The sequence below is a fragment of the Jaculus jaculus genome, chromosome 5, assembly GCF_020740685.1.
Source record: "Jaculus jaculus isolate mJacJac1 chromosome 5, mJacJac1.mat.Y.cur, whole genome shotgun sequence".
Lineage (NCBI taxonomy): Eukaryota > Metazoa > Chordata > Mammalia > Rodentia > Dipodidae > Jaculus > Jaculus jaculus.
Window position 1 is genome coordinate 85363429 of NC_059106.1, and position 15355 is coordinate 85378783.

At 40.8% G+C, this 15355-nt stretch overlaps 1 protein-coding gene and 1 pseudogene across 2 annotated transcripts in view; both read left to right on the forward strand.

The window, feature by feature from the left end:
- Positions 1 to 15355, forward strand: part of LOC101608436 (cytochrome P450 4X1) — a 51305-nt gene that overhangs the window by 19988 nt on the left and 15962 nt on the right. The gene's annotated exons all lie outside the window — the stretch shown is intronic.
- On the forward strand, positions 96 to 14017 carry LOC105944376 (annotated as a pseudogene).

Consider the following 15355-nt stretch of genomic DNA (forward strand, 5'->3'; position numbering starts at 1 on the left):
AAACTAAGCTTTTTAAGGAATTCAACCTGACTTTGCATGAATGCCATAATACAGAGTACTTACCTTCATCATCAGCTCCAGCACTTCCTAGCAACATGACTTTAGACAAGTACTCAGCTCTTTGGTGATGAGGAGAATGTTAATAAATGTAAAATTCTTAAGGCAGTACCTGGCATTGAATAGCTGTCAAGTATAAAATATAGCTACTATGGTTAGGAAATTTGGAAGACACAGTAACTTGTATGCATACTGACATAGATTTTATGGAGGTCATTCAGAGAAGGTAAGAAAGAATTTAAAGTAACAGTGGGAATTATAAAAAGCAGTGTCTTCATACCCTTTTGCATCATGGTCCACCCACACACAAAAATACTTGGGGTTGGACTGGAGAGATAGCTTAGTGGTTAAGGTGCTTGCCTGTGAAACCAAAGGACCTCGGGTCAATGCTCCAGGACCCATGTAAGCCAGATGCACAAAGTGGTACAGGAATCTGATGTTCATTTGCAGTGGCTGGTACCCATTCTCTCTCTCTCTCCCCCTCTCTTTCTCTATGCCTCTTTCCCTCTCTGAAATAAATAAATAAAAATAATTTTTTTTAAAAAAAGTTGGAGTAAACAGGAGTGGATTTGAGAACAGATACCAGAACTTAGTGAGACAATTCTCTGGATTTTCTTTAGTTTGAATAATTATGATTAAAAAGTAAAATGCAAACTATTAGGGAAATATATTGTTTATTTCTATTTAACCAAATTATCCACATTTTCTTTTATTGCCCTGAGATTTTTAGTAATCTTTGCTGCTCCTGACATTTACCACCCTTAGCACTAATGACCTTGGATTGGATACATCTTTGTATGGGGAGCAGTCCTGTGCTATATAATATGTTTGTCTGCATCTGTGACATGTGCTCATGTCAATGGTATTCTAATAGTGAGGCAAATGACAATGTCCCCTAGTATCAAACTTGCCCTCAGTTGAGAACTACAGATCTTTGTATGAAGTTCTTAGAGAAATCCAACCTGTGTTTTCTTCTAATGATTGTGTGGCTTTGAATTCTTTTTGTATTCAGATCTCTGACCTACCTATGAATGATACAAGTTACTGGTCCATTTTTCCCAAATGTTTATCTAATCATCTGTCACTGTTACTTAAAAGTTCATCTTCTCCAGTGAGGCAAGCATCTTTATCATATTTTAACCTGGTATATATAGATGCATATGATCTATTTCTAATGTCTTCTATTCCATTAGTCTTTCATTCTACTAATATGTTTCAGTTACTGATATTTTTAAGTTTGTTTAACATTACCAGACATTTTTTTTTTTTTTGTTTTTTGAGGTAGGGTCTCACTCTAGTCCAGGCTGACCTGGAATTCACTATGTAGTTTCAGGCTGGCTTTGAACTCACAGTGATCCTCCTACCTCTGCCTCCTGAGTTCTGGGATTAAAGGCATGCACTGCCATGCCCAGCTCTAATAGACAATTTTTGAGAAGTTTTTGGTTTACAGAAAATGGAGTAGAAAAGACAGAAGGGTCCCACCTGTCTCTTCACTGTACTTCCCCCAAATATAGTTTCCCCAGTGGGTAACATCTTTCATAGTGTCGGACATTAGTTATTATTGATGAGCCACTATGGGTACATGGTAATGAACATGGTTCCCTTTATGCTTCCCTCTGTGTTATACACTTGATGGTTTTGACAAATGGGTACTAATGTATTCCAGTCACCATTGTGTTACACAAAATCTTTTCAGTGTCCAAAAAAAGTAAATCTATCCCTTCCTCTGTCTTATTATTTTACCTTATCAATATTTTTTACATAATTTCATATAGTTGAGATTATATAGTATGTAGCCTTCTCATATTGGCTTCTATCACTTAACAATAAGCAATCAATGTATTTTGTGGCTTGAAAACTCTCTTATTTTTGTTGCTGAATAATGCTCTGTTGTGTGAATATACCACAGTTCATTTACCCATTTACCAGTTAAAAACATCTGGTTGGTTTACAAGCTTCAGTAATCATGAAATAAAGCCACTGAAAACACTTATACACAGATTTTTGTGTAGACATGAGTTTTCAATGCATTTGAACAAATGTGTAGAGGCACATTTACTGAATCTCATAACTGATAAGATTATGTTTAGTTTGTAAGAAACTAACAAGGTGTCTTGCTAAATGGCTGTACCATCTTTCATTCCCACCAGCTATGAGTGCCTAGGCCTTGACATCATGAAACTTTATCACAATTTTGGATGTCAGCTATTCTGTGTGCAGTGGTTTTAACCGAATATATTTTTTTATATATTTATTTATTTATTTGTGAGCAGAGAGAGAGAGAGAGAGAGTATGGGTGTACCAGGGCCTCTTGATACTGAAAATGAACTCCAGATGAATGTGCAACTTTTTGCATCTAGTTTATATAAGAAGTAGGGAGCCGGGCGTGGTGGTGCATGTCTTTAATCCTAGCACTCAGGAGGCAGAGATAGGAGGATTGCTGTGAGTTAGAGGTCACCCTGAGACTACATAGTGAATTCCAGGGCAGCCTGGGCTAGAACGAAGCCCTACCTTGAAAAAAAAAAAAGTGGGAAATTGAACCTGGGGTGATAGGCTTTAACTGCTGAGTCATCTCCCCAGCCCCTGTATACATTATTTTAATTTGCATTTCCCTGATGGCATATAATGTCAAACATCATTTCATATGTCCATTTGCCATCTGTATCTCTTAGAAAAGGCACCTATTCAAGTCCTTGGCTCATTTTTTAAATGCTTTATTGATAACTTCCATAATTATAGGCAATAAACCATGACCATTCCCTTCCCCCTTCACTTTCCCCTTTGCAACTCCACTCTCCATCATATCCCCTCCCCCTCTCAGTTAGTCTTTCTTTTATTTTGATATAATCATCTTTTCCTCATATTATGAGGGTTTTCAGTAGGTAGTGCCAGGCACTGCGAGGTCATGGGTATCCAGTACATTTTGTGTCTATAAGAGTGTATTGTAAGGAGTCCTACCCTCCCTTTGGCTCTTACATTCTTTCTGCCACCTCTTTCACAATGAACCCTGAGCCTGGGAAGGTATGATACAGATGTTTCAGTCCAAAACACTCCTCTGTCACTTTTTCTCAACACTATAGTGCATTTTGAGTCACCCCAGAGGTCACTGCCATCTTAAAAGAGAAGATTCTCTAACCAAAAGTGAGAGTGGATTAATATATGGGTATGAACATTAATGGAGGTGCTTACTGGACAATTTGGTAAGCATAATATATGCAGTTAGCCAGACACCAGCAGTTGTTACCCCTTAGGGCTCAAGACCTCCCCTGTCATAGGTTTTCAGTACCAGGCATGTATTCCCTCCCATGGAGTGGGTCTCCAGTCCAAATTAGAGAGCAGGTGGTTTCCCCCATAACAGGCATACCATTATTGCACCCATTTAGTCATTTGGTCTGGCTAGCCAAACTTAAGGCTTACAATGTCCACTGTTTACATCACTGATGATTCTATCTCCCATATGGCTGCATACATTGCAGCGTTTTCCAGCTTTCCATCAGCTTGTCTACAGGGAGGAGGTTTTCAGCTCAGCTCCAGCTTGATTTCTCAGTGACCTGGTAGCCCAGACATGTGGAGTCTTGCAGCAATAGGACTTTACCAATGGTCTGTAGTATTTGGGGGTGGGGGGCATCTTCACTGGCCAAAAACTCACTGGAAGGTATCCCATGCCTGGCACTGAAATTTTTCTAATAACAATCTATGACTTCTGGGTGGGATGTTGTCTAAAAAATTAAGTTTCCATATAGCTTATCACACCCTCTTAGATTTGGATTAACCCTCCCCCCCCCCAACTTTCCTTTACTCATTCTCTTCCCCCAACCTCACCTAGGCCAATCCACCACCAGAAATCTGGTCTTCTGCTTACATATATACAATATCATCTCTTTAAGTGCTCCCCTCTCCTACCTACCTTATAGCCCATTTCTAGCTTACTGGCCTCTGCTACCGAGTTTTATTCCAACTCACATACATTTTCACAAATTTTTATCCATTTAGTATTATTTTGGCTGTAGGTTTGTCAAAAATAGCCTTTATTATGTTCAGATATGTTCCTTCTATTCCCAGTTTCTGTAGCCTTTCACTATGAAGAGATGTCGGATTTTGTCAAATGCTTTTCTACATCTATTGATATGATTTTGTGTTTTTTGTCCTTTATCCCATTTATATGGTTCATTCCATTTATCAGTTTACATATGTTAAACTGTCCAGGCATCTCTTGGATAAAACCTACTTGGTCTGAGTGAATGATATTTTTGATATATTCATGTATTCTGATTATCAATATTTTGTTGAGAATGTTTTGTTTTGTTTTGTTTCTGTTTTTTTGTTGTTGTTGAGAATTTTTGCATCTATATTCATGATGGATATTGATCTGTAATTTTCTTTTTTGTGTTTTCTCTGTCTGGTTTTGATATAAGGGTAATGCTGGCATCGTGGAGGGATTTTGGTAGTATTTCTTCCTTTTCTATTTTATGGAAACGTTTGAGAAGCATTGTGTTAGCTCTTCTATGACAGTCTGATAAAATTCACTAGTGTATCCATCCGGGCCTGGGCTTTCTTTTTTTTAGTTGAGAGGTATTTTTTATAACTGCTTTTATCTCAGTATTTGTTATAGATCAATTTAAATGGTTTATCTCATCTTGATTTAATTTTGGCAGGTCAAGTAAATCTAGAAAATCATTTCTTTCACATTTTCAAACTTTGTGGAGTATATGTTCCTCAAGTATGTCCTTATCATTTCTTTGATATCTTTTGTAATGGTGCCTTTTTCATCTCTAATTTTATTGATTTGTATCTCTTCTCTATTTCTTTTAGTTAGATTTTCTAAGAGTTTTTCAATCTTGTTTATCCTTTCAAAAAGCCAACTCTTTATTTCATTCATTCTTTGTATTGTTTTTTTGGTTTCTATTTCATTAATCTCTGCCCTAATCTTTATTATTTCTTTCCATGTACTAATCTTTGGTTTGCGTTGTTCTTCTTTTTCCAAGACCTTAAGGTGAATTGTTAAGTTGTTTACTTGTGACCTTTCTACTTTTTTAATATAGGCACTTAAAGCTATAAATTTCCCTCTTAAAACTTCATTGTGTCCCAAAGGTTTGGTATGTTGTGTTCTCATTATTGTTTGATTCTATGATTTTTTTTATTTTCTTCTTAATTTCTTCACTGACACATTCATCATTTAGTAGTGTACTATATAGTTTTCACATTTTTTGTATGTGCTATAGCTTTTCTTGCTGTTAATTTGTAGTTTAATCCCACTGTGGTCAGATACAGTACAAGAAATTACTTCAGTTTTCCTGTATTTGCTAAGATTTGCTTTGTGTCCTAATATATGGTCTATTTTAGAGAATGTTCCATGTGCTACTGAAAAAAATGTGTACAGCATTTGGATAAAATTTTCTGTAGATATCTGTTAGGTCTATTCATTTTATCACTAATCTCATCTAATCCAGATGCTTCTCTTGTTTATTTTTTGCCTGGATGACCTGCCAATTGATAAGAGTGTGCTATTAAAGTCACCCACTACAATTTTGTGTGGTGTTATCTGTGACCTTAGTTCTCATACTGTTTGTTTGATGAAATTGGGAGCCCCCATGTTAGGTGCATATATGTTTAGAATTGTAATGTCCTCCTTGTGGAGAATTCTTTTAATCAATATGAAGTGACCTTCTTTATCTTTCCTAATTAATGTTCATTGAAGTCTACCCTGTCAGATATTAGGATAGCTATCCTAATAATAAAATATTAGGCTCATTTGCTTAAAATACAATTTTCCATCCTTTTACCCTAAGATAGTGTCCATCTTTTATGGAAAAATGAATTTCTTGGAGGCAACCAATAGAAGGATCCTGCTTTTTAACCCAGTCTGCAAGCCTGTGTCTTTTGGTTGAGTCATTGGGGCTATTGATTTTAAGAATTATTATTGAAAGGTGTGCACTTATTCTTGTCATTCTTGTTTTTCCTTTACTCTCTTGTGTTAATTATTATTTGAGTATGATTTATTTTTCCTGTTTCATTGTGTTTATACTTTATTTTTCTTCAGAATGAAGGATTGTTTCAAGTATTTTCTGTTGCACTTGTTTAGTGGTCATATATTCCTTTAGCCTCTTTTTGTTGTGGAATGTCCTTATTTCTTTGTCAATTTGGATGTTAGCTTTTCTTGATAAAGTAATCATGGTTGACAGTTGTTACCTTTCAGAACTTGGAATACACCATTTCAAACTCTTCTGGCTTTTAATGTCTGTGTTGAGAGAGCTGCTGTTAACCTAATGGGCTTGCCTTTATATGTGACTTGATTTTCTCTCTGCTTTCAATATATTTTCTTTGGTTTGTGTGCTTTGTAGCTTAATTACAATATGGCAAGGAGAGGTTCTTTCCTGATTTTGTCTCTTTGGCATTCTAAAGGTGTTCTGTATGTATATTGGCATCACTTTCCCTATTTGGGAGAAATTTTCTTCTCTAATTTTGTTGAAAATACCTACTATGCCATTGGAGTGAAATTCTTCTCCTTCTACTTTGCCCTGAATTCTTCTGTTTGACCTCTTCATACTGTCCAGAATGTCTTAAAGTTCTCAATCCTGCCTTCCTATTAGTTTGTATTTCTTTTTGTTGGACTGTATTAGATCTGTCACCTGGTCTTCTAGTTCAAATAGTCTGACCTCTCCTTGATCCATTCTACTGGTGAGACTTTCTATAGAGTTTTCTATTTGACTTACTCTGGTTTTCACTTCTAGTATTTCTTTTTTTTTAAATTCTTAAATTATTATATTTATTGAGGGAACTACAGAGCCAAGGAAAGATACCCAGGTGGCTAGAGACCCCATATGGAGGGCCTGGTAAAATAAAATAAAACATGGAAAGAAAAGAGAAATGAATGTTCAAGGAGATCCTGCCATGTGAAAGCTGGAGGGGATAAAGGAGCCCATGTAGAGAGTAAGGGCTAGGGGGCCCACCCCTCTGGGCCTTGGCCTGGAACAAATTAGCCCAGGCCCAGCCAAGGAAAAACTCACCCACAGCTATAAGTTCCCATGTGGTCAGAGAGCTAGCACTCCCCTTGCAAAGGTATTTATAACCTTTTAGTTAGTTAGTGAGGTGATCAGAGGGACAGATACTTGGTTATGACTAGGGGCTGTCTCAGGAAGAGGTTAACCCTGGCACCAAGTTCCAGGGGCTGAACTTGACCAACCACAATGTTTAAATCCTATGAAAGACCTCCTTCCCAGAAGGGCTCCTAGTTGTTTGTGGAAAAACAAGTCTAGTGAACTAGGCAAGAGATAAGAAGTCAGATCAGGAATGGAGGGATGGCTTAGCAGCTAACTGCAAAGCCAAAAACCCAGGTTCAATTCCCCAGGACCCATGTTAGGCAGATGCACAAGAAGGTACATGCATCTGGAGTTCATTTTCAGTGGCTGGAGGCTCTGGCACACCTATTCACCTATTCTCTCTCCCTCTCTCTCTCTCTCTCTCTCTCTCCCTCCCTCCCTCCCTCCCTCCCTCCCTCCCTCCCTCTCCCTCTTTCTCTGTTAAATAAATAAAATATTTTTAAAAAGAAGTCAGATAATCTTGGATCTCTAGCAAGTGCAAACTTTTGTGCCTTTTTTTACCTTTAGGGGTCCAGTCACCCTAATTATACCCCCCTCTCATTTCTCCCTCCCATGAGAAGACTCTAACAGCTGTTAGAGGACAAGGGGAGATGGTATCAGATCATGAACTATTTCCTGCTGGAGGCATGGAGTTGTGGCAGTTAGAGAGTCTCTACCAAAGAGGGCAACTATTCTAAAGGACCCCAAAAGTATATTGATGGAGTGCAGGAAGATAGTTTTGGAAGAAAATATGGGGAGAAAGAATAAAAATAAGTAGTTAATGAGGAGTGAGCACAAGGCAAACTGGTCAGCTTTGGGGTTATCCTTCTTGTGGACTTCTAGGCCTTGGGGAGCATTCAAGGGAACCCAGGTAGATGGAGTTGAATTGTCTCAGGACCATCTGATCATGAGGTGGCTGAGATTTTCTTTCAAGACTGTTCATCGAATGGCACAGTAGTATGTGACATGGCCTGAATCTGTTTCTGTATAGCTTGTAAAACAGACAAGATATTATTAGCAAAGTTATCAAGAATATATACACAGCATTTAACTTTGATAGTGGTGAATATACCATGTTTTGTATAATAGTCTTCCAGAGTGTTCCTTTTTTAATTTGTTCTGGGGGTAGCCAGGGCCAAAGGTTGGTACCATAGAGCCATTGGGTGCCAAAAATGGCTGTACAAATATATTTTTGTCACAGGACTTATTTAAGGATAGCTTGGCACAAGTTAGAAGAGATTCACCATTGTTCCCAGTATCAGGAAGTCTGAATTAGGTGACCCTTGGTCAGAATCATCCATATATATTTTAGGTATGAAAATAACTCTTTTAACATCTATGGTTGTTTTTTCTTATTATTGAATTAGAACTCTTAGAGATGGAGACAACATGTCTTAAGGTCTTGTTTATTTCCCCTCTTAGAAAGCTCTTATTGTATTACTTAATAGGCCATTTATATTTTTTTTAATTTTTTTGTTCATTTGTATTTATTTCTTTGAGAGCAATAGACAGAGAGAGAAAAAGGCAGAGAGAGAGAGAGAGAGAGAGAGAATGAGAGGGCAAGAATGGGTGTGCCAGGGCCTCCAGCCACTGCAAACAAACTCCAGATGCGTGCGCCCCCTTGTGCATCTGGCTAACGTGGGTCCTGGGGAATCGATCCTCAAACCAGGGTCCTTAGGCTTCACAGGCAAGCACTAAACTGCTAAGCCATCTCTCCAGCCCCCATTTATATATATTTGAAGTATCTCCTTATTTTTGGTTATGTATTTCTCTGAGTGCTTAAGACCAAGCAGATAGGCAAAATTTAATCAAGGATTAATTTTTGAGATCACTAATGGCTCTCCAAAGGAGACTTTAGGGACCTATGAGTAGCCCTATAGCCTCTCCTGCACTGGTGCTGTCTGCTAGGATGAGTCAGGGCTGTGCCAGCCAAGTAGTTTACCTTCTTTGGGAAGCCAGGAGGACTTATTTTTTTCCTCAGTTGTCTTGATTTTTTGTGTTTCTTATATTATAATGTAGTGATTTTTACATCTTGAGTTAATTTGATTCTTGGGTTTTCTAATTATCTGCAGAGTTCTTAGACATGTTAATCTGACTTTATATATCTTTGGGATAGGAGTTTAAAGTACCAGGTATGGCTATTATACTCCCATAGTAACAGCAAAAGTGACCCTAGGTGTTGACTTTGCCATTCAGGTATTCTAGTAGGCTGGGTGGAGCAAATTACTGGAAGAGTCTAAAATTCAACTGAGCAATTTACACATTCAATCAAAATCAGCACAGAGTATTTATACAAGAGTGGGGATTAAGACAGATAGTCTAATAGTCAAAGTCCCTTAGATTGCCCCACACCTTAACCCTTTCCACTGGGAGGCTGAGATTTCTGGTCTGAAATGGGTTCCAGGTCAACCTGGGGCTAAAAGAGACCTTGCCTCCAATAATGACAGAAGAAAAAGAAAGGCCTTGTAAATCAGGAAATATCAAAGACAACAATAGTCAACACCAAAATTCAGCTTATTTGAGAATGGTAAAGCTGACCAAGAATACCTCAATCAAATTTAACACATAACCTGCCCTGACGTGGAAGGCGAGATTAGCGCTTCTGGTACAGGCCTGTGTACCTGGATTTGTATAAGTAGGCTCTGTTACCATTTGGAATGGCTTCCAATCTCACCAATGCTGAGCGCCCACCTCTCTGTTGTGCTGTGGATTTGGTTATGCTGCTTAGGTCACTGGATCTGGTGTTTTGCTTGGCTTTTCTGGGTGTTATATGGCTGGAGGGTTGATAAGGTGGTTCCTTGCTCTCACGGATGGGGAAAGGGAGGTTGTGCAGGATGCCTGGAGTTATATATATCAGATCAGCTTAGCTGGTCTGGTCTGTGATCTCCTTCAGCAGCTGCTCAGCTAGTCCCTGTTATCTTCCCCTTTGGGGTTCTAGACTTTGTGACAAGGCTGATGTGAGTGGGCAGCCCCTTCACCTGGCTTCTCCTCATGTGCACCACTGGGCACAAGGTGTGTGGATTGGGGTCACTGGCACCATTGTGTGAGCTGCTTTTGTGCTTCCTGCTTGATAGACACTTGTTCTGGGTATCTCTGTTTCTCTACTGTGGTTAATTCCTTATACAGCTTCAGTTTTCAGTAGAAGTGTATTTTGCTGTTTTTCTGCTTATTTCTCCCCCTAGGCTTCTTTGGCATGGCCATCTTACACAGACATCTAGACTCACATCTGGTTCATTTTTTGTTTTGTTTTGCCTTGTTTGTTTGTTTGGTTTGGTTTTTCGAGGTAGGGTCTCACTCTCACTATGTAGTCTCAGGGTGGCCTCGAACTCATGGCGATCCACCTACCTCTGCCTCCCAAGTGCTGGGATTAAAGGCATGTGCCACCACGCCCAGCTGTTTGTTTGTTTTTAATTTGGGTCATTTGTTTCATGTTTTAAGAAGGTTTTGTACATTTTGGTTACCAGTCCTTTATCCAGTATATTTGTTTCTTCCTAATTTGTGACTTGGATTTCCATTCTTATTTTTTAGGAGGGGCACTTTTTCTATTTTTTTATTAGTTATGTACACAGTGTATACAGTCATGTTGGTACCATCATTAGCCTCCTCCCTTACCTCCGCAGGAACCCTCCTCCTTGAGGAATATGGGTCGTACATTGTGGGGTTGGCCATCAGTTATGGATAAGAGGCAATGTCTCAGTGCATAATGAACCAACATGTGGCTTTCCACTCTTTCTTCGGCATAAGCAAGTGGTTTTTTTTTTTCCATTGTAACGAAGTCCAGCTTAGAAATTCTTTCTTCTCAGGAATCATACTTATAGTTTTGTGTCTAAAAAGGCATTGCTGATTAGGAAGATGACTCTCTGAATAAAGCACTTATCACTCAAGCCTGAATATTTGAGCTTGGATTCCCAGCCCCATGTAAAAGCCAGAAGCCAGGAGAGCTTCTCTAATTCTAGCATGCTGACAGTAAGACAGGTGGCAACAAAGAGAAGAGAATTTCCCAGAAGCTCACAGACCAGCTAGCCTGGTGAACACAGCAGTGAATAACACCGAGAGAGAGAAATAAAAACCTGCCTGAAAGTGAGGAAAGAGCAGAGGACCAACCTAACCATGCAACATCACGTATGAGCAAGCACATGCATGTGCGCACAACACACACTTATTGTCAAACCCAAGATTATGTAAATTTTCTCCTATGTTATCATCTAGGAAGTTAATACTTTTGCATTAAGAAAGTCTATGATCCATTTTAAGTTAATTATTTTTGCATGCCCACATGATATACGTATGTGTATGTGCCCTTGCGGCATCCCATGCACTCACCTACAGTGAAGTGTGCTTGCCTATGGTGGCCAGATTAGAACACTGGATGTCTCGCTCTGTTGCTCTTCTGCTCATTCTTACTTGAACTGGAGTCTCTTGCTGATTCTGCAGTTTGCCATATTTTGCAAGCTTCAGCAATTCTCAAGTCTCTGCTTCCCTAAAGAACTGTGGTTATAGGCATGCCCAGCTGATTAACATGGGATCTGGAGATTAGAACTCAGGCAGTCTCAAGCCCCTTCAGGCCCTCATGCTCGTGCAAGAAGCACACTTAATTGCTAACCTATCTCTCTAGCCCTTACGTTGACTTTTGTGAAAGGTATAAGATTTATTCTTATCTTCTGTGAATCCCAAGTTGTTCCTACACTATTATTTCTCCATTGTATTGCTTTTGCTTCTTTTTCTTTTACACTTGTGTGTGTGTGATGTCCTGTAGTGTGTGAGTATGTATGCATATATGTGTGTAGTGTATTCATGCACATGTGTCCTTGAAGCATCCCATGTACTCCTGTGGTGGGGGGGGGGAGAGCACTCACCTGCACTGGCCAAAGAAGCAGAGAGCAGTGGTGTCCCACTCCATTGCCCCCCCCCCATTATCATTTTGATCTGGAGTCTCTTACTGGTACAGTAGCATGCTGTTTCTCTCAAGCCCAGGCAGGTCCCTGGTCTTTGCTCCCCTTTGTTGGGCTTGGATTATAGGCACATGTGGCCACATCTAGCTATGCACATGGATCCTAGAGGCTTGAACTTGATAGTCTCAGGCCCTCATGGTTGCATAGGAAGTGTTCTTAACCACTGTGTCATCTCTCCAGCCCTGACTTTGCTTTGTTATTAGTTAGTTAGGTTTGATTGATTCTATTCCTATATTTTGTTATGGTCTATTGATCATTTGTCAGTTCTCTCACCAACATCTTTATTGTTGTAGCTTTCAAATAAATCTCAAAGTTGGGTAGTATCAGTCCTCTGACTTGGTTTCTTCCTTTAATATTGTAATGGCTATTGTGGGGACTTTTCTAACCTTAAACACATGAAATATTAATAAAAAATAAAGACATCCATACTAACTAAAAGCACAAACAAAAAATAATAAAATAAAATGAGAGCACAAAAAAAAAATCACAAAATAAATCCAGGTATGGTGGTGCACACCTTTAATCCCAGCACTCCGGAGGCAGAGGTAGGAGGATCTCTGCGAGTTTGAGGCCACCCTGATACTACATAGTGAATTCCAGGTCAGTCTGGGCTAGAGTAAGACCCTTTCTTGAAAAAAAAAACCAACAAAAAAAAATCACACAATATAAAAAATAATTAGGTACAAAACAGAAAAAAATAGATACCAAATTAATAAATCACAAGTTCTTGTTCTTTCAAAAACCAATAACACGCGCTCCGGGGACGGGGACCGGTCCCGTCCGCCTGCGCCTCCCCCCGCCCCCCAGCCGGGGCGCCGCGCAGCGACTCGCCGCGCAGAAGACGGTCCCCGCGGCCCGACAGCCCGCCCTGCTCGCGCCGAGTATTGTGTTGGCTGTGTGCCAGGCTCTGGAGAACAGCACATCCCCTCTGAATGGTGACCATCCTGACGGGTTTGCCCACCTCACTCCTCCTCAGACGGAGCTGAAATCCTGGGCAGAGCCACCTGTGGCCGCTGCAGTGGTGTCGCATTTTAACGACTGTCCAGATTCCCATACTCAGTTCTGCTTCCATGGAACCTGCAGGTTTCTGGCGCAGGAAGATAAGCCAGCATGTGTCTGCCACTCTGTTATGTGGGTGCACGCTGCGAACACGCAGACCTCTTGGCCGTGGTGGCTGCCAGCCAGAAGCAGCAGGCCATCGCTGCCTTGGTGGTTGTCTCCATCGTGGCCCTGGCTGCCCTTATCATCACCTGCGTACTGATACAAGGAAGGCGAGAGCTTGAACATTCTTAACCCTTATGCTCTGGTCTCTGGGTCCCACCGAGGAAGATTTTCTAAAACTAGCAAATTTTAGTCTTCAAAGAAGGATGTGCCACCACTGAGATCCATGACTCATTCTCTCTTCCATCAGCTCAGTCATCTAAGCCTTCCTGCTCTGCGAATTATACTTCCTGATGAAGTGGCAGCCCCAGGAGGCTGCTGATCTAAGTCTCCAGGTCTGCTCTGAGGCCATTGCTACATTGGTGGGACTTCTCAACTGGTCTTCCATGGAGACCTCAGCTGGAGAGCTGGGCAGCCCCTCAGCCAGCCAGAGAAACTAGCGTCAGCTATCCTGGGAAAGTTGGAGCACAGATACAGCAGTAGGGCATAGCCAACAGGGTTGGTCAGCATCTCTCCCAAAGGGCCACCACCCTGCCACCCAGCTCCCTACAGTGGCTGAACTCCAGAGGAGCCATGGGAAGTCTGGTGGGAAGGACTTCTGGGCCAGGCTGTCCTTCCAGTCTCACTCAGCCTGTCTTCCCCACGTTGCAGCTGCTGCCAGCTCCAAAAGCACTGTGTGTGGTGCCTACCTTCATTTGCCGACAGGAGAAACCAAGCGCCCTCCTAAAGGGAAGGACTGCTTGCTGCCACTCTGAAACAGTGGTCTGAGAGCCCAGAGGAGTTTGGCCCATGGCCTATGGCAACCCAATGAAGAAAGGCCTTCTTCAAGACAATGCCACTAGGGCCACCTAGGACATGCAGCAGACCTTTCTCAGCCTACAGCCACCTGTGAAGACTTCTGTCTTTTGTAAGTCTTCAGAACTGAGTTGAAAACTCTGCTGTCACTCTTCAGTGTGCCCTAGAGAAGAAGTCCACAGACCACTATTTAAAGATGTCTGGACAAGAATTGCAAAGGATTGATCTTCCTGTTCATCTGCGCTGAGCATTTATGTCAGCTGCTGTTGGAGTCCCAACATGTGCTGGCATCTCCTGCTTGTCATGGATTCCATGCTATTTCTTCTTTAATGGTTTGCCTGTCCCTAAAAGAGACTCCATGGCTGTTACTGTTTAGAAAGTTGATGAAGGAAAGTGGTAGCTTACTGTTACATGGAGACTCCAAATTCAAGAGGTACCATGGCCTCTGACTGTGAGCTCCTAACCAGGCCTGACATCTTCCATGAAAATCCCATATGGAAGCCTTTCCTAAGCTGACATCATCATCTGAGATCATTTCTTATTTACTAGATGGATGACTTTTTTATCCTTAAGTCATTGTAAAAGGTATAAACCTTCAGATGCTTATAGTATGTGCAGTTGGCTGGAAAGGTATACTGGAAAGGTACATCTGGCATCTTAAAGACAGTTAACATTTAGGGAAGCCTCCTGGGGGCTGTAAGGCTGGAATCCAAGAATGTGTTCTGGTGAAAGCAAAGGTTGGGGTTCAGGAGTCATGCCATCCATCTAAGTCACATAGCAGGTAAGAACCAGGTTCATACTGGTCACAAAGTTAGCAAGGCCAATAGCAGAGACTGTCCCCTCTATTAAGGCAAGAGGACAAGGTGCCTGGGTGTATGAGCATCCAGGGCAGACACAATACGAACAGGATGCCTTGGTGACTAAACGGATTAACTTCCTCAGAAGCAGCTTTGAGTGTGGGTTTTCCAGGCCAAATCCCTGGAGGGGACCAGCCCTTTATTTTCCATGTTGTCACTTGGTTTTTTCTTATTTTTAAAAGGAGAAAATTAACTTTCTTATTTATTTTCAAGCATTAGAAGAAATATTCCAGTGAGTTGTTTTTTTTCCTTTTGGAATGTCTGTTATTATTAACAAGAATGCCACTAAGCCTCTCACAGTCCTCTGGAGAAGGAGAAAGTGCTTCTGAGCACTCAGGGATGTTTTGGCCATTGGGTCAGACCTCATCCTTGGGTTACTTAGTAGCATCTAAGAACAGAATGACAGTGAGTGACATATAAACTCATTGAGGAAGCCACTTACAAACATTTGAGA